A 23009-nucleotide genomic window follows, 5' to 3' on the forward strand; every position below is an offset into this window, starting at 1 on the left:
TTGGACGAGCTATTTAATCTCTAAACCTCACTTCTCTTATCTGAAGATTCTCTCTCCCTCCGCCCCTCTGCCCACTCATGCATGCCCGCTCACACTTTTTTTCTCTTTCTCTCAAATAAATAAATAAATCTTTTTAAAAAAGTGTGTGAGTAGTCCACATTTCTTTAAAAGATGATTATGCAAATAATTCTAATCACTCTTCAGTTGGTGATTATTGTGATACAAATTATACTCTTTTATTCATAGATTTCACATGGCTTTTTTGGGTTTCCAGATGGTAAGAATGACCACTAAATTATTTTGTGATTTTAGTTTTTGTTCAGCCTGAAAATTCCTTGGAATAACTTGATGAGAGGGTAAAATCTGCAGGCCAAATTATTATTCATAAAAGTTTAGTGCTTAAGCTTAGATTTAGGCTCAATGGATGTTGAGATTGCAAAAATTTAAGAAAAGGAAATATGCATTCTGAATTAGATACATAACGCTTGCAAGTCAACATATCCAGAAACTTTCCTAGTAGGAGAACTTGAAAAGTAAAGGAAAAGTTATGGTAATCTTATTTAATGGGCTTCTAAGGATTTATAACAAAATGTCAATTATGTATAAAATTTTAAATGGGAAATGGGAAAAATGAGGATAAGAATCACTGGACTAATTAGTAATAATAATAGAACTGCAATTTATTGAACTCTTATGCACATTTAAGCTTTATAATAACCCTGAAGGGTATTTATTAGTATTCCCATTTGCAGATGAGGAAATTAGAAATAGTGGACCAAAGCCATGGAGCTCATAAATGGCATAACTGGAATTCAAACTCAGTTCTAACTCAACCCAAAGTCTATGGTGTAAACTTCAGTTATCTGGGATGATGAAATGGCAACAGAGATATTCAAATAGTTTCTTGCACCAGCTGAACCTAATATGTGGCTGTGGTTCAAAGATGGGTCCAGGTATGGTGGGATCTGTAGCCTATAAAAATTTAAGAAACTAAAAAAATTAGATATAGGAGCTCATGCAAGTGAGGGGTCCATTGACCTTCCTGATAAATCTATCTTGGAGTTAGCTGGTTTCAGGAATACACATAACACCTAACCCAGGCCCTTCATTCGAGTTAGGATTCTCATCCTAACCTTAAATCAACAATATCACTAAGCATTTGTCCTAGGCCTTAGGGCGGTGGTACTTGAATAATAATAATAATAATAATAATAATAATAATAATAATTTATACTTTTTAATAACAATGATTATTATTATTATTTTGCTTTTTTCTGCTCTAACTTATGAAAGGATATAAAAAGTCCCTTCCATAACAGTGGTTCATTAAGACATAGATTCCTGGCAGTAAATGTCATTGCTCTGAAGTGAGACTCTAAAAACTAGTATTGTGTATTATTTATTCAATGCCTTAATTATTTATTGCCTGTCCAGTATGTATTAAGTATGCTGCCAGTTCTAGATTACGACACAGAACCACAGAGATAAACTTACCCTAAAGAAACTTTTAATTCTTGAAATTTCTGTTTGTTACATCACCTCCTCTCAAATACACAAGTTCAAAACCTTCCTACCGGCCATGACCTTTTTCTTTCCTTCATATATCTAGTCTCTTGTGTTGAATTTTCCCTCTGAAATGTCTTTTGATTCAATCCTAATTCCCCTTTTCTGCTAGCACAAGTCCTTGTCTCCTCAAACTCTGATTATCAGAAAACCTTTCTTTCAGTTTTCTTCTTATTTCCACAAATATTTATCGCATACCAGATATGCCTCAGATAGAGTGCTAGGCACTTATGCCACTTGCTTCTTTTTCCTCTCCGATCCATTCCATATACTGAAAACACCTCTCCTCTGGAGGTTTTGTCCCAGTGTAATAAGGCTGAATGCAATGAGGTTGAGTGGGAGGAAGAAAGTCGCAGGGATGTTTTTGGGTTGGTGCCATCCAGAGAAAGGAGCAGCTTGAATTGATCTGAAATAAGGATGGACTGCATCTTGAGCCCGCACTGATGTGCAGGAAAAGCGGAAGCCCAGGAAATGGGAGAGGAGAGCCCTGTTCGTCCTGAACTCCTGGGCCTGCCTCTATTGGAAAGATGACTGGTGATCAGTGAGTAGTTATGAGTCGATGTATTCCAGTGTGTACTGAGCCACAGCTCTGTTCCAGGCAGTTAGCCCTGCAACCATCCTGTGGCCCCAATTTACACCTTCCAGGTCTCCCCTTCATTACTCACTCTCATGCAACAGTCAGGCCAATCTTTCCACTTTTCATTCCTTTCTGTGCGGTCACTTACATAACTTCTCTTGTAAGCCCTGTCTCTCTCCTTCTTGCCCTGAAACAAAATTCATGATTCAGGTGTTCCTCAGTCATATCCAGTCTTTTGTCATCCATTACCGACTTCTATACACGATGAGATTGTGAGCTTTGGGGTCACACTGATGGGATTTTATTCCTGACTCTATTATCTTCCAGCTTTGTTACATTGGGCAAGTTAACCCACCACTGTAAGACACAGTTTCTGTGTAAGTTTATATATATATATGTATATATATATATATATATTTTTTTTTTTTTTCCTTAAGTACTCTCTACACCCAACATGGGGCTCAACTCACAACCCTGAAATCAAGAGTCTTATACTCTACTGACAAAGCCAGTCAGGTGCCCCCTTGTGTAAGTATATCGAGGATAAATTGTAGTACCTCCTCTTAAAGTGGTTGTGAGGATTAAATAAGACAGTCTGGCGGCGCCTGGGTGGCTCAGTCGGTAAAGCATCTGCATTCGGCTCAGGTCATGATCCCAGGGTCCTGGGATCGAGCCCCGCATCAGGCTCCCTGCTCAGCGGGAAGCCTGCTTCTCCCTCTCCCACCCCCCCTGCTTGTGTTCCCTCTCTTGCTGTGTCTCTCTGTCAAATAAATAAATAAATAAATAAATAAAAGTCTGTTTAATGTAGCTAGTCCATACTATGTGCTCAATACACACTGCTCTTAATATTCTTACTATTCATCTTTATAAAGAGTATCTTGAGGACATCCATGTCATTGACTTACTTCCTTGATATTCCCCATAGTACCTCGTACAGACTGGACAAAGAGTAATCATCTAATAAATACATAATTGTGCCCAATATATATATTGGATGATTCATTGTAACAAATAATGCAGTTATTCTCCGAAGAGTGCCACAGGACCCATCTGAGACAGGCTGTCTGTTCTTGCTATGGTCCATTATTAGCACCAGTTGCATCCTGTCTTCCTGGCCTCTCATCCTCATGCTTCAATTACAAGTCACTAGATGTTCTGGATTCTTACTTTAGCATCTCTTCCAGATCTCTTCCTCCCTTGTCATTTCCACTGCCCTTCACCTCCACACCAGCTGTTTTGCTGCTCCAACCTCCCCTGGTGGGCCAGCAGCTCCAACTTCCTTCCTGGATTCCTCCCCCCCCCCCCCCCCCCCCACTGCTAGGTTAACTCCCTAAAACAGCAGTTTTCATCCTGTCTTTCCCCCACTGCTCATTTACTTACCCAATAAAGCCCACACTCCTCTGCTTGGTTTTTAACGCTCTTCATAAATCTCTTTTCACCTTTCCTAGCAACGTTTACATTTGGCTCCACGTGCTCTTTATTCTAGTCCGGAAACCTTACTCATTGTCCTTGTAACACACTCTCCTCATTTTCTCTCCTGAATTTGGTTTCTGCTATTTTCCCCATTTACGATATCCATTCCTATTCTCCTCATCAATACAGATCCTGCCCATCCTTCAAGATGGAGTTAAAATTCTATTTTATCCATAGATTTTCTTTATTTTTATTTTTATTTTTTTAAAAGATTTTATTTATTTATTTGACAGAGAGAGACACAGCAAGAGAGGGAACACAAGCAGGGGGGGTGGGAGAGGGAGAAGCAGGCTTCCTGTTGAGCAGGGAGCCCGATGCGGGGCTCGAACCCAGGACACTGGGATCACGACCTGAGCTGAAGGCAGACGCTTAACGACTGAGCCACCCAGGTGCCCCCATAGATTTTCTTTCTACATCAACCAACAATGAATGGCTGATGGCTTGGATCCTGCGATAGTGGTCTGAGCGCTCACTATATGCCAGGCACTATGCCGAGGGCTTTGACTACTGGGAACAACAAGGCTCTGTTTCTTTTCTAACGAATCTCAGTTGTCCCCTTTCTAAGCCCCACAGTACTCACAGCATCACTAATTTTGGTACAAAACACACGTTGCTTATTTTATCCCATTAACACCACTTTGAGACGAGGAAACTGAGGTTTAGGAGGCCATATGACTTACTCAGCTTCATGCAGCTGATAAATGACCTACTTTGTCTTCTAATGTTCCTAAAGGGCAGATAGATCCCTGGTAGCTGAGTTTTTGGTGATGTTCACAGTACCTGACAGGTTAAGTGCTCAATTTGAATTTCTTGCCTAAAAACATTTTGATTTTTGTATATGGGTTTTTGGTTTTGCTTTTGCAACTTTTACAGCTGGAAGTGATTGAAAGACCATTGGCTTTTGATTATTTATACCCCCAAACATATCCTTTAACCCGATAGCCAGAGAAATGTCTGTCAGAGGTGTCTCAAAGTGGTCAAAACGACTCTTTCAAATAAGGTAAGTATGTGCATTAAGCTGTATAAATAGGTGGACTTGTATTAGCTTTGTCCTTAGGCGAACTTACTCCAGAATTTTAGTAACAAACAAATAGAAAAAAGGTCCGATTTAATTTTTATTTCTCAAATATGGAGAGTTTGTATATTTGAAATGAACTGCCCTTTGGGCAGTGCTGTTGCACGTAATGTCAAGGTAGGCATATTTACATCAGCAGGAGCTGTTTTTGAAGCAAGAAAAATATAAACATTCGCCCAAAACAAAATCTTTTTCCCTCTTGAACATATATTTACTTCAGAGAAAAACCTCAGTAGAAGGGAGTCCTAATTGGGGCTTATAAAAGTTTAACACAGAATGATGTTAAACATTACATTTCCTTTTTTTTCCACATTCAAGGTAATTTTCCTTTGAAGATGCATATGACATTTTGCTTTCTCTTTCATCACATTTGTTTTAAAAGGGTTAATTTTATTTTATGGCCATCTATCTATTTACAAGTAGTTTGCTACTTATCAAGCTGTTATATCTAGATAAATTAGTTGTACAAATTCCATATGAAGGGGGGCATTCTTGTGGGGAAAATATCTACAGTACATAAAAGTGCAAAATAGCTGAGCAGGGTTTTTATTATCATAACTTGTATCATTTCTGGACCACTGTCACTAGACATTAATTCCCATAGGGTCAAAAGTTATTCTGCATGCCTATGTGTTGTAAAGTTGCTTTCAATTATTAATAAAACAAGCAAATATTAAATGAGATGCAATATATGATAGAAAGAAACAAAATAAGCTTGCAAATCTGCTTAATTTTATCTTTTTAGTTTTTATATACTTGTTTAAAAATGAGACATAGAAAATTCTCTGTACATTTACACTGGGAAGGCATAGTAATAGTATGCCTAATAGTATCTCCATGCTTTCATTCTTCTCAATGAGCGCCCCTGCTTGTGCATCAAGGTGAGGATTTATTTCTAATTATTAGTACTCCATGCTTATATTTCCTTATCAGCTTCATCATCAAGTAAATATCAACCCAGTTATCAGGAAAGAATGACAAGTAATTAGAAAGTCTCAAAGAAAATCATGGCAAGAGTTAGAACATTTGAGTCGAAGCTGTGCTGGGAAGTGTCTAACCACTGGTTCTCCCTGTCCCCGGTGTTCATAATGCCCTGATTTCTAGTGTTTGCTGATTTCCTTGGGGTAAATGCTTCCATCAGAGTCGATTGCAAGCTACCAACACAATGCCACTGAAACACTGAGTTGGGAAGACATTTTATAAATTATGTCAGAAAGTATACTTAGGATGTCCATTTTGACATTTTTCCAGGCGTAGAGTATTAGGTTCTTTCTGGGTGCTTTTTAAACCCTGCCTCTCTAATTGGTATGTAGATTTCAAGCATACCTGTTTGAGGGGAGCTGGCTCCAACACGCCGCTGAGCCGTTCTCCCTTTAATTAGAAAATATGTGCTTGCAACCAGTCACCCTGTGTTATGGGGTGTAACTGTTAGTCACAGGCTAAGGTGTTTAAAGTTTATTATATTAAAATATATTTTTTGAATATTAATACACTCAAAAGATTCTGACTCAAAAGATACAAAAGTTGTGAGAAGTCTATCACCTCTGTGTCCTAGCCACCGAGTTTCCTTCCCTGGAGATGAACAATGTTGTCAGTTTCTGTATCTGTGTTGTGTATCTACACAAAAATATTCTATGCAAGTGTATACAGCCCATCCCTTCATTTTCAAAACATAAATGGTAACACACTATACATACTGTTTTTCACCTTTTGTTGTTGTTAATACATATTGATAAATGTTTTACATTTATATATGAAGACCTTCCTTATTCTTTTTTTTTACATTTTTTAAATTTTATTATTTATGTTAATCACCATACATTACATCATTAGTTTTTGATGTAGTGTTCCATGATTCATTGTTTGCGTATGACACCCAGTGCTCCATTCAGTACGTGCCCTCTTTAATACCATCACCAGGCTAACCCATCCCCCCACACTCCTCCCCTCTAGAACCCTCAGTTTGTCTCTCAGGGTCCATAGTCTGTCATGGTTCATCTCCCCCTCTGATTCCCCCCCTCTTTCATTTTGGCCTTCCTAATATCTTTTTTTTTTTTTTAACATATACTGTATTATTTGTTTTAGAGGTACAGGTCTGTGATTCAACAGTCTTACACAATTCACAGTGCTCACCATAGCACATACCCTCCCCAATATCTATCACCCAGACACCCCATCCCTCCCACCCCCCACCACTCCAGCAACCCTCAGTTTCCTGAGATTAAGAACGCCTCATATCAGTGAGATCATATGATACGTGTCTTTCTCTGATTGACTTATTTCGCTCAGCATAATACCTTCCAGTTCCAACCATGTCGTTGCAAATGGCAAGATTTCATTCCTTTTGATGGCTGCAGAATATTCTATTGTGTATATATACCACATCTTCTTTATCCATTCATCTGTAGATGGACATCTTGGCTCTTTCCATAGTTTGGCTATTGTGGACATTGCTGCTATAAACATTGGGGTGCACGTACCCCTTTGGATCACTACATTTTTATCTTTGGGGTAAATACCCAGTAGTGCAATTGCTGGATCATATGGTAGCTCTATTTTCAACTTTTTGAGGAACCTCCATACTGTTTTCCAGAGTGGCTGCACCAGCTTGCATTCCCACCAACAGTGTAGGAGGGTTCCCCTTTCTCCGCATCCCCGCCAACATCTGTCGTTTCCTGACTTGTTAATTTTAGCCATTCTGACTGGTGTGAGGTGGTATCTCATTGAGGTTTTGATTTGGATTTCCCTGATGCCGAGCGATGTTGAGCACTTTTTCATGTGTCTGTTGGCCATTTGGATGTCTTCTTTGGAAGAATGTCTGTTCATGTCTTCTGCCCATTTCTTGATTGGATCATTTGTTCTTTGGGTGTTGAGTTTGATAATACCTTCCTTATTCTTTTTATAATTGCATAAGTATTAAATTGCATGGCTGTCTCCTATTGATGTGGGTCTATTTAGGTTATTTCCTATTTTTTGCTTTTACACACACCCAAAGTTCCCATTACGACATTTTATATGTGTGGTTTTGCACATGTATATATATAGTCTAAAATACGTTCTCAAATTAATTCCTAGATGTGTAATTTCAGTTTCAGTATTATCAAACTTTTGGATCTTTGCTAATGTTATATGTGGAAAAAAAATCTCAAGATGACTTTGATTTTTATTTCCCAGATTATGAGTGATACTGATCATCTTTCATTTTATTTAAAAGTGCTTGCTTTTCTATGAAGTTTCAGTACATTTCCTTTACCCATGAGTTACTGGACAATTTTTAAATCTTTTCTTTTTTTTTCTTTTCTTTTTTTTTTTTAGAGAGAGAGAACACTGAGGTGGGGGGAGGGGCAAAGAGAGAGGGAGAGAGAGAATCCTAAACTGGGTGTGGAGCCTGATGCAGGGTTTGATCTCACAATCCTGAGATCATGACCTGAGCTGAAGTCAAGGGTTGGATGCTTAACCGCCTGAGCGACCTATGTGCCCCTTAAATCTTGATATATGGTGAAGATAAGTTATGTATCCAAATTATTATTTTTTCATACGACCATCCTACTTTTTCAATATCCTTTACTAAATAATCACTCTTTTTTCCACTGGTCTGATATGCCATCTTTACATATTAAATTCTTCTATGCTTTTGTATCTTTCTGGACTTTTAAAACTGTTCTTTTTATGTTTGCATAAGTTCATGTATTTGCGTGTGTATACATGTGCATGCCAATATTATACTGCTTTAGTTATTAAAGCATTACAAGGCCTTTTAATAACTGGAAGATGGAGTTCCCTCTCATGACTTTTCTTTTTAAGACTTTTCATGTGGGGCACCTGGATGGCTCAGTCGGTAGAGTCCTGAGTTGGTGAGTTCAAGCCCCACGTTGGGTGTAGAGCTTACATACATAGATATATACATAAATATTTTTTAAAAAAGACTTCTCATGGCTCTATTTGTGTATTTTTTCACATGAACTCTGGCGTCTGCTTATCTTGTTTCAAAGATACATGGACTGATGTTTTATATTAGGATCAATATTTATAGGTAAACTTAGGATAATGGACATCTTCATGATGTGTGTCTTATCAAAGAACATCAGATTGTATGCTTCTCTATCTACTCAAGTCATTTCTGTTCTTCTGTAGCTTTTAAAGTTTCACCATGAGATGTTTGCTCATTTTTTTGGTTAAATTTTTTCACAGATATTTTGGATTTTTTTCTATTGCTATTGAGAAGCCAAACTTTTATTGTACTACAATTTACAGGTTTTGAATGACATAGTTGGAAAATTGAAAAGTAGGACATCTTCCCCAGAACATATTGAGATGAAATTTCTATTGAGCCTTTGATTGTAAATAAATGACTAGAAATGAGCCATAGACTTCTTATTGGATAAGAGTCAGGTTTCTATACTCAGTTTTTTGGACTGGAAAATGGATACAAACCACACATGAATTAGCTTTATCATTCTCACAACTTACAAGGCAAAATATCGATTATATCTCTTATAATTACATGTTAACTCACTGATTTAATCATTTTAAATGTTATGATTTTGTGCCTTTTTTCCTCAAAAAGTCAGCAAGCAAGCAAACACAGAAGACAAGAAAAGCACTGCTTAAACTACACATACCTATCATTTTTAAGGTGTGTATCACTTTTATTACAGGTCAATCTGGGGATTCTCTTCCTTCTTGATATGGGCTGCTGGCCACCCCTGCTACCACTTAGGCAACACTGCATGTGCACGAACTGAACGGAGATGAAGATCTCGTGAGCTGACTTATCATAGTCCCAGGGCTCCTCCAATAATGTTTCTTCCTTCCCCTATTTCAACGTACTCCTTAATCACAATGAACCAGCAATTTTTTCTAACCTTTTCTCAAGTTTCTTGGTCCTTACCATTCTACCAAACCTTAGCGTTGATTTTATTAAATCAGCACATAGTCTATTAAAAAAAAAAAAAAAAAGGATGTATCTCATTTAGATGCCGATGACAATGTCTTCTCAACACTGCCTACAGCGGACAGAGGTGAACCCACACAGGGGAAGGACTACTAAATCACACTGTGCATTTTGTATACTCAGCCAAAAGAAAAGAAGAATTTAATTCTTCCACATCATCTTTTCCCATGTCTCAGTAGCCTGACACCTTCCTCAATCACCTAACTAATGTGCGGAAAGAATGAAAACTCTTTGAGAAATCAGTGACCCAGAAAGTTACAAACCAAAAATTATAAAGCATCAAATGACATGCTATTTATCATTTTTCTTCTTCATAAAATTCATCACTTATACACTCTGCTTAGTGGCTATATATAAAAAAGTTCTCTGTGTGGTTCATATGATTTTAATATGGTATATATATACATGAGTGTAAGATCTTTTTATTATGAAATTATTACTTGCTTATTAAAGAAGCCTTAAAAATAGAGAAGTATAGGAACAAATCCCTGATTCATTCATGTTCCTAAATTCCAACACAACCTCTCTTTCAAATATTTTGATAGAATAATTTTACCCATATATATTCTACATAAAACTTTATCCTGCATAACGTATTAAAGGCATTTTCCTTTTTATAGTACATTTGAATGGTAAAATAGTTTAAAAAGAAAGCATATAAAATAACAGACTTCTCCCATCATTATATAGTCTAATCAGCTACGGGAGACAGTAATATATAGCATGGTTTAGGAGTTAGACAGATGTGGGTTCATCAGCCATATGTGTCTTCCTCTATATGTTCTTCACTTTATCCCTACTGATTGAATTGCTGATTTTTAGCTGAGTATATGACCTCCCAGGATGAAGATGACATGTTCTTGCCTTCTTATAGCTAGCAGTTCTATCCAATACGATGTAAGTGAAATGGTGTATGAAATTTCCTGGCTTTATCTTAAAAGTAAGACTTTGTCTTAAAAGCAAGGATGAGCATGCTCTTTCTTGCCCCTTCCTCTTTTCTGCTAGCTGGAATGCATGTATGAAGGCTGGAGCTCAAGCAGCCATCTTGACCCCAGTGGCAAGAGCAAAGCTAGAAACGCTTGGGTTTCTGCTGACTTTGCGGAATGCCATATTTACCCCAGACTGCCTACCACCGTGGGTTTTTCTGATAGAGACTTTTATACATGTTTAAGTCCCAGTTAAGTTGGACAAGTTCTAAGTCACTCACAGCTTTATCTAATTCTAACTGATAAATTCTTTCAGTGCCAAATAATAGATGAAGAGTGGTTTATACCAAAAGGATGTGTATTGTTCCCATAACAACAAAAGAAAACAAAACCAACAAAAAATCCTCACAGGCAGGCAATACCAGTGTGGCTTGGCAGCTCACTGCAATTGGCAAGAACCTAGATTATTTTCCTTGTTTACTTCGTTATTCTCATCTTTTTTCTCTAATCCCTTCATGATCCCCAAATGGTTGTTTTAGACTCTAGCATCATCTACTTACATAAAAATGTATAAAGGCAAGAAGAAAAGAAGCAGAAAAGAGGGGTAAAAAAAGGTTGTAGGAAGCTATTTTCAAGAAGCCCCCAGCAAATTCTTAAATCTCATTGACCAGAATTATATCATATGCCCACCCTAGACTTAACTACTTGCAAAGGAGGTTAGGAGGTTGGGACTACTCTAATCAGTTTAGACTATTCTCGATTCATCTCTTGGGGCTATTTACCTTTCTTCTCAAACAAAATCAGACCTCCATTAGCAATAAGGATACAGAATGGTTGAAGGATGAGTCATTAGCTTCATCTGTCACACTTGAAATATGACCTTGACTTTGTAGCATTATCTATGTAATGGGGTGACAATGATGCCCAACTCCTAGGAAATCAGAAGAGATGCTATTTGAAAGGAGCTAGTAGAATGCTTTGCTCATACTGGATGTTTAATATATGCTAGTTATCGTGACTATTATTTCCTTGAGTTGATGTATCTGATCCTATGCCAAGGATATTTAGGGTTAGTTTTTGCTTTTTTGGTTATTATATGTAACTCTAAAAATTAACATCCTTTGGGGCGCCTGGGTGGCTCAGTCATTAAGTGTCTGCCTTCGGCTCAGGTCATGATCCCAGAGTCCTGGGATCGAGCCTCATGTCAGGCTCCCTGCTCAGCGGGAAGCCTGCTTCTCCCTCTCCCACTCCCCCTGCTTGTGTTCCGGCTCTCACTGTGTCTCTCTCTGTCAAATAAATAAATAAAATCTTTAAAAAATAAAAATAAAAATAAAAAATAAAAATTAACATCCTTTGTACAACTACCCTCCCCCCCATTTAGCATTCTTTTCTTGGGTATACTACTAGAAGTGTAATTACTGCGTCATTCAATATTAGTGGAATAAATTATGGCCCTTCTGGAATACCACAAAAATTACATAGAAATCAGGAAGTCAAACACTCCTTATACTTTCTTGGCAAGAATACTGGGCTACACATATAGGAAGACTCAGCTTCTGGGAATCATTAATACCTTCAAACAGAATCAGTCCTGAGATGTGTTCATTTTGCCATGGTTTCAAACCTTTTTTCTTCTTCTTCCCAAATAGAAATCAGTGTGGCATAACAGAAAGTTCATTAAACTTGTCTTCACATTTCTGGGTTGAGATTTCTGTCTTGTCACCATCTGTGTGAGCTTGGCCATGAACATAATCTCTGTGACTCCTTTCACTCACCTGTAAAATGGGGATGATAGAAACAGCCTACCTACACATCAAGGACTAAATATATAAGGCAACACTTCAGAAATTGTAAAGGAATCTAGATACAGAGATGACTATAGGTATCTATGGAAAAAGTCAGAGATTTAAAAAGAAAGAAGAATGCTTTCAACTTAATAAAGCACATACTTCTGCCTTCCAGACATAGTTCTCAGGACTTCAATGCTATTACCTCATTTAATCCTCAAAGTACCCTGAGGCGATAAATACCATTATTATGACCATTTTGATGAAGAAACTGAGGTGCAAAAATGTTAAATACCTTTCCCACAGTTGCTATAAATTTGAACCCCGGCAGTTTGATTCCAGAAAGCCTAGGCTGAACCCCAATGCTACACTGTTTCTGTGTGTTTTTAAAAAATGCTAAGATGAATGCCTCTTTCCTAATACCTTAACATCAAATCAGAAGACTTTGACCTAAGTAGCCACCTGTGTAGCCCACACTTCCTCTTCCCCTGGACAGAGGGTTCTGAGTGCAGCCACATGAACTTGAAGCAGGGGCTCAGGGGATACCTGATGTAGGCTGGGCTGCTTTTCTTTTGTGTGTGATCACACGTATTCGCAGGTGTTGAGGACTAAAGAGAAAAGAACAATCAATCTATCCTTAGGACCAGTTGTGGAGAAGGTGGCGCTTGTCTTTGATGAGCTTATCTAATGTTTTATAGCAGCTCCATTCCCTCTGTGTCTTCACATCTCCCGTCCTGCTCTCTTCCCTGCTCTGTGCCTGCCTGGCTCATGCTTGTTGCTCAGAAGTAAGCTTTCCATTCTTCTAGCTAAAAACCCAGTTTCTATTAGTTTCCTCTTTGAAGGGGTCTCATCAATGAACTTATTGACTATGTAAGTTATTAATAACAGAAATGAAGCAATGTGCTGACAAATGCATTTGAACATACAGGGGTGATAGTTTAATTCACAGATGATAAAAGTTAGGACATTAACAGAAACTGGTGGGTGAGGAAAGATTACTGGGTGGGATTTGCAATACCTTTCTTTTTTTTTTTTTTATTTTTTTATTTTTTTTTAAAGATTTTATTTATTTATTTGAGAGAGAGAGAGAGCGCACAAGAGGGGGGAGCGGGAGAGGGAGAAGCAGACTCCCTGCTGAGCAGGTAGCCCGATGCGGGACTCGATCCCAGGACTCCAGGATCATGACCTGAGCCGAAGGCAGTCGCTTAACCAACTGAGCCACCCAGGCGCCCGCAATACCTTTCAACTCATGCAACTGAGCCTACTCTGTCTCAGACAGGAAGCAAGTAAAAGAAAGAGATATGGTAAAAACAAAACAAAACAAAACAAAAAAGCCCCCCCAAAAACCGATGGGGTGGGGGGAGGGGAAGAGACATCTCTGGCAGGCAGACAGTTACTCTGGTTTTCTTTAGGAAAGCAAATGGCAGCTCTCCAAGCCTCTGTTGCAGTGAGGAGTGGCAGTGGCCCATGAGATAGTCACAGTCTGCCCTGGATTTCTCATGTGGGTTCTTCACCTCCCTCCTGGTCACTTCTTCCTTCTCCTTTTCAGAAACAAGGACGTGGGATTAAAGTGGCAGCAGCAACCATATGTTATGGCTGAGGGAAAAGGCTAAATTAATCCCAAACAGCTTGGTTCTGACATCCTTAAGCCACTAATCAACACCAACAAGGCCTACCTCCGAGTATGGGATTATGTGGGAAAGAATAAGTCCCTTATTTATTTAAGTTACTCTTTTTCTATTCCTTGTGGCAGAGCACAATTCTTAATCAATATGACCTCTGGCTGAAATGGGCTAAAGGCACTTAAAATGGCCTTCGATGACTACCTTGTACCTTGCCTGTCTAAATATATCTAAAGGATCTACTATTGATTAAGCACTCACTGCACACAAGGTGTTTTGCTAGCACCACGGACTTCTTACATAATGATATGAAGATTGTATTATTAGCTTCTGACAGAGGATGCTGAAGCTCAGACAGTTTGCGCCTTTTGCTTAAAGTCACACAGTGTAAACCCTGGGTCTTTTTCTGAAAGGTATATATATGTCTCCACTGGCTCTCCTGTCCCGTCTCCTAGGCAGGGATAGAGTGATCGCATTCGCTGATCACCTCATTCCTATTCACTCCACAGTGATGTCACAGAGGATTACGCCCCTACATGGAGCTGGTCAATGCTGGACTTAAAAGAATTTTTATGAGGGCGCCTGGGTGGCTCAGTCAGTTAAGCGTCTGACTTCGGCTCAGGTCATGCTCAGGTCATGATCTCAGGGTCCTGGGATCGAGCCCCGCATGGGGCTTCCTGCTAAGCGGGGAATCTGCTTCTCCCTCTGCGTCTCCCTCTGCCTCTCCCTCTGCCCCTCCCTGCCCTCATGCTCTCTCTCTCTCTATCTCAAATATATAAAATCATTTAAAAAATTTTTAAAAATTAAAAAGATGAATTTTTATGAACACTGAAAACATTCCTTACAATTAACTATTATTTTATCAAACCATCAAGGTTCACTATAAAAATGGTCTGTATTCGGGCGCCTGGGTGGCTCAGTTGGTTAAGCGACTGCCTTCGGCTCAGGTCATGATCCTGGAGTCCCTGGATCGAGTCCCACATCGGGCTCCCTGCTCGGCAGGGAGTCTGCTTCTCCCTCTGACCCTCCCCCCCTCATGTGTTCTCTCTCATTCTCTCTCTCTCAAATAAATAAATAAAATCTTTAAAAAAAAAAATGGTCTGTATTCATGGACAACACATGGGGCTCATGGGGAGGCTTAAAATAGACCCTAAAGGTCAGGTAATACTTAGAAAGAGTGATAATGGTCTTGAGTAAGGTAAAGGAAAGTAATAATGCAGGAAGATGAAGAAAGGAAATACAGGAATCTGAATATCAACAAGGAGTGTCGGAACAACACTGTGTTAGCCCCTTTGGACTTTCATGGCCACCCACCACCTCCTACCTTCCAACCTCCTGGCCATCTTGCAAAGGTGGGTGATTGATCCTGACAAGGATCAGATGAAGTCATGGAGACAGGCCCCTACATCCATTGTCATTTTGAAAGAAAAAAATTAAAAGTGCATGCTATTTTTGTAAATATGCTTCATAAGCCTTAACATTTTGAATAATCATTTCAATTCTGGACAGTTATCCTAAGGAAATAACTATTGACATGAGCAAAGATTTTAAGTAAAGATGATATTTGTCGTGCTATTTATGTGACCAGTAGCCCATATATTGGAACAACCTGAAAACTAATATTTTGAATCATTAAATTTGAATAATTATATTTGGATAGTTGGATGATTAAATAGTTCATTCCAACAGTGGAATACCAGGGAGACATTTAAAATATAGCATAATCATCTATTACCCTGTACGGCCAGTGAATAAGGTGGTATGCGCTATATGACATCATTTCTGTAAAAAACAGAATGCATGCATGTTTGTGTATAGAAAATACGATAGAAGGACATATATATGGCAAATGTAAACAACAGTTATTTGGGGAAGAGAGGTTTCGGGAATTTTTTATTTTCTTCTGGTTGCATACATTTTATTTTTCTACACTGAAAAATTATTTTTCTCCGTATCAGTTTTGTTCTAAGAGAGGACACTTTGGAAGTAAAAATAGTGAAAACTATGAAAGATGGCGCACATGCAGATCACACAGCAAAGCGAAAGGCCCACTCCTACACTGTCTGTAGACACGGCCATAAACAAACGCCAGAAGATGGTGATTCATTTTCTGCTAACAGAAAACTTTTTTTTTTTTCTTTTCCTGAGGTGCTTGGCTCCTTAGAAACAGAATGCCTCTTTCCGAATGGCTTCTGGTTGGAAGGCACCATTGTCATGCTCTAAGCAGAGGCAGAACCACATTATGAGCCATGAATAAAGGGAAGCAATCATTTTAGAAGCCCTTAAAATAGCACTATCAGCCACAAATGCAGATTCTTTTATACTACCTTCCCTAAGACACAAATGCTGCAGTTTAAATTATTTATTTTCACTCCTGCCTGTCTTCCTCCCATTTTTTTTTTAAGATTTTATTTATTTATTTATTTGAGAGAGCGAGAATGAGAAAGAGAGAGAGAGAGCACATGAGAGGGGGGAGGGTCAGAGGGAGAAGCAGACTCCCTGCTGAGCAGGGAGCCCGATGCGGGACTCCATCCCGGGACTCCAGGATCATGACCTGAGCCGAAGGCAGTTGCTTAACCAACTGAGCCACCCAGGCGCCCCTGTCTTCCTCCCATTTTTATCTGTCTGGTGAAGGGAGGAACACCACTGACCAGAAAATCTAGCATCTCCCACATCCGGGTGGGAGACGAAGAGCTCGAGTGCCAATCAGAGACTGAGGGGAGATTGTTGGAAGGACAGAAGAAAATTAGGAAAAGGCTGTCACTGCATATATCGTTTGCCTCCCATTACAGATAATATACTGTTAATATTTAAATCAGGAAGGAATACCAAAATAAAAAAATATATATTTGACCTTGTTTCTTTTCCTTGTCCCACTTCATTTCACCAGGTCAATATCAAAAGTATATCTATAGACTGCATATGGCCAGGGATAGGTGTGTCTGCAAGTCCCCAACACTGGAGACATGGCAAGACAAATGCTTTATTAAATTTTATGCCCGGTGCCGAATTTTAAAAGTTTGTTGTCGTCCACCCAAATTTAATATTTTGGGGTTTTGGTACATATGAGCTTGACAAATCAACTTTCTGTTCTTGAGTTAAAGGCAAATAAAAAGCATTCAGAAAGCTTCACGAACATCAAATGTCAATTGCAACACAAGATTTTGATACAACTCTAAGTAAATCTGAAACATATGGATTGAATTTTCCTTGCGATATTCCAGTGTTTGGAAGGAAAATCTGTGCAGAAATGTGTTGCGGGTTTTCTGAAACCCCCAAAGTTGAAAAAACATTTTGATGTATTTAGATGTAGAAATGGGATAACCATTTTGCACCCCAGGAAACTTAATTAGGTACCAAATTCAGTTCAGCACTGTGTGGCACAGGGGCCTGAATGAGTGAACCCTCCCTTTGCAGTTCTTGTGAACGGCTTTAGTACCTTGGAAGTATGGACCCTAATCAGTGGTGGAGCCAAGAGGTTTCTTTCTGGGACTCTAACTACCTCATATCATCTCCATCAGCTTCCCCTCAAGTCACCTCCAATAAACATACAATAAATAAACAATAAACAAACATAATATGCAAACCCAAACAACCATACCACGTAAGTAAAAACTTGAAGGTTGTTACACAAACTGAGCCTCCCGACAAGTTTCCTCAATCCTACAGAAATTCTTGTGTCTCCACCAAGTTAAGTACAGAGAAACACTGACGACCACCCTGATTTTGCTTTGTTATTTGGGATCTTATCTCCGACCCGAAACCTTTCGCTTGATTTAACTGCATTGCTTTCCAACCCTCAGTGAAGTTCCATGGAGGAACTGTGTTCCAGGTGTTCACACCTTTCTGTGACTCTGCTGGGACAGGGGATTCACAAAAGGTAACAGCGAGAAGAAGTAGGTTAACATAACCTTTGCAGGACGGTTCCACTGCTATGGACCACTCTACCCTTATTGGACTGTGGTTGTCCTTCAAAGACACTGACGTGCAACTACATTTTAGAAATCTCATTCTTCAGGTTAGAAATCTTCTCCAAGTTAGAGATTCAGTACATGGAATTGGTTTAAGACTGCCTTTTGCTTGCCTTTCTAAAAATGCAAAATCGTTACACATAAACACAAAAACAAAACAAAAAAAGTGGAAGCTTTTGATTCAGGAGGCTTTTGGATCACATTTTGGTAACTCTATGTAAAAACTGGAAGAAGTACCTTAAATTATGAAGCTCATTTTCCTTCTTTGTAAATAGGGACCTACTAGTGCTTCCTTCATGGCACTGTTTCAAGAATAAGAAATAGAATGAACAGTTTACCTGGCAGTGTTTTGTACATAGTAGAAGCTCAGTGAGTGTGACTTCTCCCTTCTCATTTCTTTGAATATTCTAATAACCATATTGTCTGGGATTTCAAAAACAGAATAATCAAAAACGAGCAAAAATTAAATCATCAAAAACAACACCCATAGTCTGTTGGGAAATTGTCTGATTTTTGATGCCCAGGAATACAGAGCTATTATAAGCACCCACTTTAAATCATGACCAATTGTGTAGGTTTGTCCTCAACAAATGGAGAAATTGTTGAGGAATAATTAGAAAATGAAAAACCTTCCCCCTCTTTCCAAAACCAGTAAGCATTAAAAAGAGAAAATAGAAAATTTTAAGGAAGGTAGATATTTTAATTTTTCACATAAAAATATACATTTTTTTTCCAAGACCACAATTACATGTCAGACTTAAAGATTCATGCTTTTTTTTTTTTTCCTCTATCGGGTATCAAACACTGGCTTGAGAGATATTTGCTGTTACCAGGCACTGGGGACAAGGTAAAAAAAAATTAGCCAAGGGAAAGCAATGATTCTGATTAAGTAAATTCCATTGAACTCTTTCTAGTAAGCATTATTCAGGTCATGAATGCTAATTTGTCCTGCAGGGGGCTGTGGGTAATTACCCAGAAAAACTATCAGCTTTATTGAGTTGCTACAAAACAGTATCACTGAATGGTACACTGTAAAGGAAGACAACCTTGATGTGTACTCACAGAAGTGGGTATTTTTTTTCCTCTACTGGGAAGATTTTATAGCCTAGATAGAAATGATAATAAATGGCATTTTGTTTAGAAAAATAAAGCCACGTCAGTGTCACTTCCTGTTTCATAATCAAATAAAATTCCTGACAGGCATAGACATGTATCTGAGAAGTGCCACCAAAATACCCAAACAATTTTAGCTTTGTGCATATTTAAAATTGTGTAGAATCAGAACCATCTTAAAAAATGAAGCAAATATGGCACATTGGCCGCACTCCAGCAACTCCACAGAACTGCTGACATTACTAAAATCTAGATAATTTAGTCCCATATGGGAAACCATACCACAATTATGTTGTCCCTGCTCCGACACAGCCCTGATTTTGCACTTCTTTAAGCCTGGCTTTTCATAATCTTAATTCCCTTCACCAATAAAGCAATTTGCATTCACATAGTCTTCCTGGCTAAGACAGAAAGAAGAAGAAATCTGTTACATGACCTTGGTCTCTTTACAGTTGATTACAAGGAAACAAACTCTTCAAGTAACCCATTCTCTAATCTTTTTTAAACTGATGTGAAACATCACACTATAAACTGTTGACTACCCACAGCAGGCTAGAGACTCACATATTAAAACGTAGGAAGCTCACATGTTTAAAATCACTTGGTTTGCTCATTTAGCACGATGAGGTAAAACCCATGCTAAGTTCACACAGACGTGCATCATGGACAAACACCTCCATATTAAAGAGATAGCATTCCTCTACAACAAACATGGACAAAGCTATCCCACAGTGTTGAGATTTAAGAAGTTGTTTTTACAGCTCCCCATCCTTTACTGAAATAATTTGAAAAATGTGCTTGCTTGATTCACTAAGGCTTATCCTGACACTTCATAAGTGTAACAAAAAGTAATCATTTCCAGAACATTGTTTTCTCTATAATTTGGTCCAAATAGTGTCAAAGTTAAATATTCACATGAAATATGTTTTTCTTTTTGCTTCACCTTGCCTGCCTTAAAAGACAAAGCAGCACAGAAGAAACATGTGGAAAGTACAATCGTATCAAACAATTAACTCTGATGGAAATATCAAGATTAATAATTTAAAAAAAATCCCTTTTCCCTACGCAAAGCAAGTAAAAGGTGCAGGGTACCTATACTTATTAACAGCAATGCTTTTAGAGGACTGAGAGGTAAAGTCCCTAGTCATCCGTGTGTTGAAAAGTCTGTGGTCTTCTTTAGTTGTGCCCTTAGCCAAAAGGGTACTGGTAGCATTTTGCTTGCCAATGACCATTTATTTTGGCTGCAGCTACCTGAGACATTTCATGTTATTTTAGATTTAATAGAATGTTTACTTTGAAGGGTAGGGATCTATTTTATTTATTAATTTTTTGTTTTGTTTTGTCCAAGATCAGGAAATAGCTCCATCCAGTTTTTGTTTACCACTCACACGAAGCACTGAGATTTGGTTAAGATGTGAAGCTTTTATTGTGTTCCGAGTTAATATGATTAAGCTTGCAGGGCATGCTCTTCATTTACTTTCTTGTGAAAACTTGTGAAAACTTGTATGTACTCACATATCAAACCCAGAAAGCTATTTTTTCCTTGTCAAACAGTTTTTTAAAAGGAGCCTGAAAAAGGCACTGACTATGAAAAAAGACAATCCAATAATGGAGAGTTCAAACTGTTCATGTGTACTAATAATGAAACCCACCAAAGTATTTTTCATTCTTTCTACACCTTGACAGTGACAAAAAGGAGCCAACATAACTTTCCCCCCCCCGCGGATTAAAAGCAGCTCTTGGTTTTCACTGTAACTATAACCTATGTCTAGTAATAGCCTTTCAGTAGAACTTAAAAAAAAAAAAATCAATATTATCACCAATGCATATCTTCTCTGGTTCTAGCCTTGAGAATATAAAATTGTTTTTTATTATGGCTCATTTTAACGGAAAATGAGTACCATATGTATTTCGTATATAGTATTAAAGAGTTTGAATGAGTGTGTTTGTCAGGTTAACACTTCTGGTTTTAATAAGGAATTCTGTTTTTCAGCCCTCTTTTCGTTGCTCACCTAGGACCTAACCTACCGTCCATACTCTGAAAACAAATTCCCTCCAGTCTGCAAACCCGGGCGGCGCGGGTCCTTGTCGAATCTGCTTTCAACCGGAGGATATGCACCTGAGAAATAGTATTACATTCAGTCTTCACATTACTGTTATCACGCCGAACACAGCTAGCTCTGTAAGTAATAATTATTAACATGAATGCTAGTTCAGTCTAATTTAGCTCATTAGCAGGATAACGCCTTTGATTTCCAAAGAGGCCTCACGACACTCTCATCAGTGGGTAGTACCAGCCTGTTTATTACCATCAGCCGTTACACGTTTGCTCCTCACGGTGGTGGTTGTTGAGTGAACAGAAGCTGAATATCTCACAAAGCTCCACGAACTTTCTTTTCTGGACTTGAGCGTCTGTGCCAAGAAAGACTCGCGGTCTCACTCATCTGCCGTCACCCTGGCACTGCCTCCGTCGGGCAGACTCGCGAGGATTAAGAAAGCGGTCCCGGGCACGTATTTCGCTAACTGCTCGCTTACCGTTCAGAGTGGCTGCTGCCTGGACAAGTTCCTCCTGTTTGCACACAAGAAATGGCTGGTGCAAACAATCCCATAGAGAGCCTGCCTGGCACAGTGAGTCGGGGCGGCAGTTCAGCTTCGTGCCCGTTCTTAATCCATTTGCTTTACATAAAAGATGGAAAATAGGGCTTTGTCACGTGAACTCGGTCCTCGGGCTCCGTGCAAAGGAGTCCTCTTTCATTCATTCATTTTTTTTTTTTTTTTAACAGTTTTTAACCTTGTAAGGCTTCTTGTTGGGAATCTGGTAATATGATTTCTACCACAATGCAGGCAGGCCCCACGTTTACAGTAAATGCATAGGAAACTGTCTGTCAAAATGCTGTCTCTTCTTCTTTGGTGACAAAGCACGTATGTGAATGGGGCAGAAGGTCAATACAGTGTCGGACGGCAGATGGAGTGGGGAAGAAGGAGCCGGGAAGCAGCTTTTTGTGTGTTCCTAAGAGAGGCGGCATCTTTTTTTTTTTTTTTTTTTGCCATGTCACTGATGTATTTTTTTCTAAGTGATTTCCCACGAAAGGAAGACAATACACCTTGAGCTGAACGAGGGCTATGTTGTCCCCAAGAGAAGCATAGGCCGCCAGACCTTAAGATGCAGTTAATGGGGTGTCAGAATTACGAGCAGGCTTGTTGGCTTTGTGTGTTTTTGCGCATCGATCTCCGATTCATTTTGGCACTTGCGGCCCTCCATTACTCTAGATTTTAATCATTCTGAAAGACAGGGATTTGATACCCAAGGAATGTGGCAGTGGTTGAAAGAAAGGAGGAAGCAAAGGGCGACTTTAATCACAATGTGATTTTAGCTGGCGAAGAGGGAAAGAGGAGCTATGATACTGCATACATTAAAAGGTGGAAAAATCGTTCCATTAGTGGATCAAAAACTTCTTGAATTGAGCCTCCAGAAAAAGGGCACATGGGCTGGGAGCATTTTGAGCTTAGTTGTTCAAACTAAGTCCTGAAGCTATTTTCAAACTAATATTTAATATATATTCTTGGTGAATGTTTCACCTTCTAAAGGTTATGTCCTAGGTAGATCTGGAAAATAAATGAAGGAACAGAGTTTGTAACATTTTTGTGAGATGTCTGTACCCTCATCTGTGGTCCCCACATTGCGCTGGATAAACCTGGCAGGGCCTGCTTCCAGGGTATACGACCTGGACACATGTCCTCAGCATTTAAGGCTCTGCTGTCGCAGTCTTGAAATTCCTAATTTTTTCTTATAATTGTGGACTATGCTTTATTATGAATGGTATAATCAGATGATATAATATGGCATCAGCCAGTGAATGTCTTGTACTGAAACAGCTTGTTTCTTCTCCCTTTCTTTAACCCAAATTTGATGCTATTAACCAATTCCATTATTTAAATTGATTATTA

General features: G+C 38.8%; 1 protein-coding gene across 30 annotated transcripts in view; it reads right to left on the bottom strand.

Annotated features, from left to right (window-relative positions):
* ADGRL2 (adhesion G protein-coupled receptor L2) overlaps positions 1 to 23009 on the bottom strand; it is a 609188-nt gene that overhangs the window by 409378 nt on the left and 176801 nt on the right. The window lies entirely within an intron of this gene.

The sequence above is a fragment of the Phoca vitulina genome, unplaced genomic scaffold (genome assembly GCF_004348235.1).
Source record: "Phoca vitulina isolate PV1807 unplaced genomic scaffold, GSC_HSeal_1.0 scaffold2, whole genome shotgun sequence".
In the NCBI taxonomy this organism is placed as follows: Eukaryota; Metazoa; Chordata; class Mammalia; order Carnivora; family Phocidae; genus Phoca; species Phoca vitulina.